Genomic DNA, 6,848 nt, shown 5'->3' on the forward strand with positions numbered 1-6,848 from the left:
AGCTGTCGCTAACTGGTGTTAGCGACAGCTAGGTAATCGGGAGATAATTTTATCTCCGTTTTCTTGGATTTTAAAGCCAAAAAAGCGGAGATAAACCCCTTTGATAATATGCCCCCATGTCTTTCTCTCCGCCTCCACCTTGAGCTTGGCCAGGAATAACATTGCTTATTTAAATTCTTTTTCACGTAGCACCTTTTTCACCTCAAGGAAGGAACGCCTCAGTTGTTGGACTTTAATTGCAAAGTCCAGAAAGAATGTAATCGTAGCATTCTCATATTTGAGTAGAGGAGCAGAGCGGGCAGTCTGCAGTATTGCGTCATTGTCCCTATAGTTGAAGATTCTCACCACTATGGGACGTGGGGGCACCCCCGGTTGCAGCGAGTCCCTGTAGGACCCAATGGATGCGCTCCACCTATTTGGAGGGACCATGCGTCTGCTGTTGGTTCACAATAAGATCCTCCACAAAGAGGTCCGTAGCCTTCTCTGGTACCCCTGTGGTTTTGACATTGTTCCTAAATGAGCGCCCTTCAAACTCTTCAAGTTTCGCTTCCAACATAGCCATAGTAGCTCAGACCTCCTTTACCTGAGTTTCTAGTGTTTAGTGATAGATTAGAGTTCAGTGATAGATTCCTCAGTGATTTTAACTTGGGCACCCAGGTTGCGATGATCTACATGCATAAGTGTTACTTCAGAGGTAACCGTATCGATTTTGATTTTCTAGGACTGAGTGAACCCCTTGAATGGCTGCCATTATGTCTTGCAGAGTAAGGACTCCATCTGCTGTACCTGACTGGTGCTGCAGTTCTCCCGCCCCCCCCTGCTGCCACCGGAGCATCCAATTTAGGCTGCTCAAATGTAAAAAATTTCAGCTGATGCTTAATGCGGGGACTCTTGTGATTTGACATTTTGTTAGGTCAGGTCTGTCTCACAAGTTCACCGCGTCGAGCCAACATGGTATATCTCGGTGCCTCAGGATTTTTTTGTGACACCTGTTGATCCACTCTTGCGTGGTATTCTCTCTTATAGCTCATCAGTACTACTTGCTTGTCTGCTAGTAGGTGTGGTATGTTAGAGAGTTTAGTACCAGAGCCACGCCACCAGTAGGGTCTCTCCTCTCTTTCAGGGCAGTCTCTACCTGACCCCGCAATCCATGTGTAGATCGCCAGCAACATTGCACTGCCCACGAAGTGAGGGCCCTTTATGTTGTTACACTCTGTCTGTAAAGATTTGCCCATTGTTGCACCCTATGAAATCCCTCCAGGAGGAGGGTAACACTCCTGAGTCTCCAGAGTACTCTAGCAGGACACAGCCGGGCCCGCTACCTTATTACAGTCTCTGTCTCTGCAGCGCCCGCACTAGGTCCGCAACCTTCTGGGCCCACTGGTCGTACTCCCTGCCAGTCCATTGGGGATGAGGGGCCATGTCCCTCCACCTTTTGCCCCTCTTGACAGTGTGAGTCAGGCTGAACAAAGGTCAGCCTAACAGACACTGATCATTTTCTTAGGTCAGGCAGCCAGGAGCTAGACATGCGCTAAATGCACAGGCTCCTGGTTGTCTAAGCATAACTTTGCTGGGCAAGGAAGTCACAGCTCCTATGGGTGTGACCTCCTCAGATCAGCAAAGGTCCCTGAGGCCCTCCCCTCATGAGGGGTAGCGTCACTGATTTCCTCGCACCTAGGTGCTTCAGTTTTAAGCCCTGAAGGTTCCAGGGCGAGTGTCAATCAGTTACGCTTCATCACAGAGGCGGGTGGGGTCAGCAGTCTCACTGGCCCCATCCCACTCTATGATGATGTTTGGACTGCTGCCTGCCCTCATTGGCTGTCCTCAAGATGCGGTCCCAGGGAGGCTATCACCAGGTTTGACTGAGCGGTTTCACCTGATAGGAACAGTGTGTCCCATAAGTGAAATCGACCCCCTGCGAGACCATGAAGTGTTTTATACACTTTAATAACACCTTCAAAATTGACTCAGACGTATGTATTTCTAGTATGAATGTATGCCTTGATTATTAAGTGTATTATTAATTTGTAATTTGTGCACCCATTAGGGTATTTAGGAGTGGCATATGCAGGGCTAGTCCCTGCATGGTCCTGAAGAAATGCTAGGGGTAGCATGAAACATGTTGACCTTGTATTTTCACTGAATCAACCCTACTAAAGGTTGATCTCCAATGATACTCACCCCACTTTTAATATACCTGCCTAGGAGCAATAATAAATCTGTTGAGGCCCACTAAGCACGGTATTTTTAACTCACTCACACCCACTCCACCACTTTTTTTGCATTACACATAGTCTTTCACCCTTAAGTGCTCCTACGTAGTCGTGAGTCGCAGCACGCCCCTTTTCGTAGAGAACTGGGATGGCCCCAATGATGAAGCATGTCACCGTGGGGCAACCCCGGTGAGTGAGGGGACACTAGAAAGAAATTGTTCTTTCTTGTAACGGTCAAACTGATCAATTAGGTCAGTCACCTATACCTGAGCTAGGTCCCGGGACCCTATACATGGCTTTCCCACTTATGTACTGTACCTGTTGGAGGACGGCCTAGTCTCTTACTCCTCCTTCTCCCTCTGTTTCGTTTATTGTGCACAAATCGACATGGAGGTGGCCCAGTGTGGATCACATCTGTAAAGGAGCAGGTCACACTCTGACACATCCACGTGCACCTACAACCCATGCTGTCCAATACATGCAGCAGACAAACAATGCACAAGGCCACAACATCTGTGCAAGAGCACAAATGACCCAAGTCGCAAACATCCCAGCCCCTGAAAAGCACACAATTCAAAGGCACACCACCTCAAAGGGACAAGGGTCCACGAAATCAGAGCTGCATGGTCGACTCCCCCACAATGCAAACCCACACACATAGCAACCACAGAGCATTACCAATGACGGCAATGTGGGACAAAGCGCAACACCTACATCACAGGACAGAGGACACAACAGGTTCGGCTTGTGTGCAGTAAGTGGCCACTCACATCTGGCATTGCCTGACACTGTGTGATGACAATGTATGGGTACTACCTCACAACCGTCATGTACTTGGAAAACCCACTATCTGCCATAAAATAGCCAGCTCCACCAAACCAGTCACAATGTGCATTGTCATGCAGTCTGCATGTGAATGTCTGCAAAGCGGCAACATACATGGGAACCTCTGTTAACAAGCATCTCCCCTTAACATTGCAGGGGGACAAACAACACTTAATGCAGAGCAGACCACAGTCCATGAAGAGGACAACCTGCACATCTGTTCAGATATCCTCCAACGGCTAAAGAACAGCTTCCGCACCCCACCCCCAGGAACAGGGCAGTCCAGCTGCTTCGAGGTGACCCCACCACCTGCACAGACCACACAGCAGGAAACACACACCACCACTGCTGTCTCCCAGGACCCCCACGAACAACACTTGGAATCTCAATACTGTGTGTTGGGTTGCCAGGTGGAGTTGGCTGATCAGCTGCGGGTGGGTTTCGATCTTGTGGTAGTCAAACTCGATGCCATACGTGGAGTCTGAGTCCCATCAGGGATCACTTACAGTCCCTAACGGACACACACTGTCCGCACCATGCTCCATGACAATCATTGGCTGACATCGCTGGGGTCATCTCTCAGATACAAGAACTGTCTAGTCAGACAGGCACCAGCGATGACAGCACAGAGTTGGCACAGATGCGCAGGACAATTGAGACCATGGAGCAGATGCAGGCTGGAAGTACGGCTGCCACGGCTGAACACCAGCGAGATGTAGCTGGGATCTTCCAGGCCTTGCAGGTCATCATCCTGCCATTTCTGCCACTGAGCCGGTGCCAGATGACTGCAGCGAGAACTGCGACACACACCTCTCTGACTCCTGATCTGTCAGTGGCACACAGTGATGCAGCCCTATCACCATCATACCATGATGTGTCAGTGGCACCCAGTGATGCAGCCATTACCCCGCCACACACACCAGACACTGAGGAATTATCCGAGAACTAAGATGTGGATGGTAATTCCTATGTGAGGAAGGAGGTAGTAGCATCCATCACCGCCATATGACCTGTCCCTGCCTGGTTCTGCCCTATGCATCATGCCTTGGGACCACACCTTCCACTGACCCCAGAACCCTCTGCGACATACACCTGGACCCCGACATGGACTGGCATATGTTTCCTGGTTGACAATAACACAGCAATTCTGCAGCGGACTGCACTCTCCCTCTCCCAAATCACTCACCAATCCCCAGAGGACTCTGGTTGGCCCACCACTGGGCTCCCATGTAATATGGGCTTGGCATGGCCATGTACAGCCCCAGCTCCAGAATGCACCAGAATGTGAATAAAACATCAAATATCACACAGATGTGTCATGACTATGTTCACTCAAGTTTGAAAGTATGTATGTATGTATGGACAATGATTGCACAAGAATGTACACCCCAGTAAATTACATCTATGTGCATGTTGAACCCTGAGCCACTTGGCCAGTTGGATGCCTGTCAAGGTGAGTACTAGCTGTGGCCTCGTTGCACATTAACAACAATCTTGTAACCCCCCAAAGTAGGCACATGTTCATGTATTGAATAGGGCTGTGTGTAGGAATGACCAAATCTGTAGCAGGCCAGAAGTGGTGTCCTATATCACATGTGACAACAGAAATTCACTTCGCATACCTACTCACACACATCTGTGTGGACGCATTATGTTGTGATTTATAGCAATGTGCCACATGGTCAGAAGTTGGGCACCATACTCACATTGCTGGAGACATGTAAGTGCACAAGCCTGCCACCAACTATCCCAAACACAGTGTTTGGCTCACAGAGGTGGAGCAATTAAAAGGGACCCACCCCCATGGACAGGCGTCACTCAGTCCTTCCCTGTGTAGGGACGATGCTCATTGCGGCACACGATTCGTACATCTAATCAACACTCATCACAGTTGGACATTAGTGCAGTTGCGGAGACTTTATTGGCATGCGCATGTCAGTACGGACAAGGCAAGGGCCACAACATGCAGGGTCATGCTTGAGACACTTACATGGGAACATGTCGAATTGCAAGACATGGCGGTGCAAACATGTACACCAATCATTAAAGTGGGCAACAGTCTCAGCCCACCTTGCCTTGCTGGACAAGTCATGTGATGCTTGGCGTCTGTCCATTGCCGCGTGTGAGGGGACACGACTCACAGCCCATGGGGTCTGCATAGTGCTTTGCCACCGGACTGCGCCGACTGTCTGCTCTGCTGACAGTGATCAGGTGGAAGGGCCCGACAAGGTCACATGTCGTGCTACATTGCCATGTGTGTACTCCCCCCCAGCAATATGTCCAATTTGGGAACATTGCCAAACAACACTGTGCTGCTCCAACCATGAAAGTGCCTCACCTTGCACAGGTGTGTGTACACAGGTGTAGTTCAATGCACATGCATTCTGAGCACAGATGAAGGCAGACATGTCCATTTTGTGGAGGGATGTGTGAGCATTCCCCTCGATGCAACAAGGTGTTTCGACCAGTGCTGTGGGTGACAATCCGATGTGGCTGCAGGAACGTAGTTACTCGTCCATGAATGCCAGCGCAGCTTCATGAGCAATGTGTTCCAATAGGACGTCGTTGTCGGGTTTAAAGAACACCAGGTTGACCCAATCCAATGACTGGTCCGGCAGATGTGCTCAGTCCACTCCGTTTCCTCAATCCGCAATACAGCCCAATAGGGTAGCACCTTCATGTGGTCACTGCACACGAGGAGTTGTGCAATCTCCCATGTACAACTGCCAGCACATACGCAAAAGATAAGTGCATCCTATGCACGGCTATCTCAGAGACACTCCTGTTTGTGGGTCAACGGGGGCACACTGTCAAGTCATAATCCAATTCAGCTATGTTGCGTTGGATAGGCAGACCTCCATGGGGCCCTTGAATGTGCATGATCGACAGTGGAACCAGGGCTGGATGCACGTGAGGTAGGCAAGACAGAAATTCAGACGGTAACTGATTTGCAACACTGCCATTGGCACAGATCCCAACAGGTGCAGCATTCGTGCACGGTACAGTGCCACGTGACAGGGGTTGTGCATGTGCCCAGGAATGCCTGCCATTGTGTTTGTTGGTCTCGTAGTTCCGGCGCTCCTCAGACCAGCGGCAGTTCTGTGGACGATGTGCCGCAGCTCAAGGCAATGAGTTGTATGTGTGTGCAACGTTTGGACGTATAGGTAGTATTTGACCAATGTGTCAAGGGCATCCCTTGCAGGTGTAGGTCGTGCAGGGACAAGTGTGTGTGGGGTGTGGGCACATTGGTCTTTCATTAGCGCTGTGCGTGGTGTGGGAGTCGTCAGAGGCTGGTTTGGTATCTCACGCAGGGTGTGCCAGGCGCATTCAGGACCAAGGTCGGAGGGTCGGTTGGCCTTCCACCTTGTGTGTAGAGACAAAGGAGCGTTCATTCCTAATTTTAATCTGACTACTGCTTGCATTTTGGAGATGTGATGTGGCCTTTGCGCTGACTTTGATGCCAGGCTCGTGATTTGGGCTGCACGAATTTCGACACACACGCAGCTGTTGGCATGTTTGCATGAGCCAAGGGCACGATTGGCATTGCACTCCTTGTTCAGTCTCTCTCTTTCTCTCTCTCCCTGGCCTTGCTGGCTATGACTCAAACATTGTCCAGGGATGCCCCGCCATGACTCTTCACAATAGTTGTTTGGAGACGAATTAGTATGTGACATTTTGTTTGGTCTTTTGATGGTGAATGACTCAGGTTTTCTGTACTCACATGTGTGTTGATTGCTGCAATTGTGCAACATCAGGTGGGTGCTTTTTCCATGTTTTCAGGCCGTTGAAGTGCAGTGTCTTGGTCCGGTG

Source organism: Lissotriton helveticus, chromosome 6 (assembly GCF_964261635.1).
Source record: "Lissotriton helveticus chromosome 6, aLisHel1.1, whole genome shotgun sequence".
In the NCBI taxonomy this organism is placed as follows: Eukaryota; Metazoa; Chordata; class Amphibia; order Caudata; family Salamandridae; genus Lissotriton; species Lissotriton helveticus.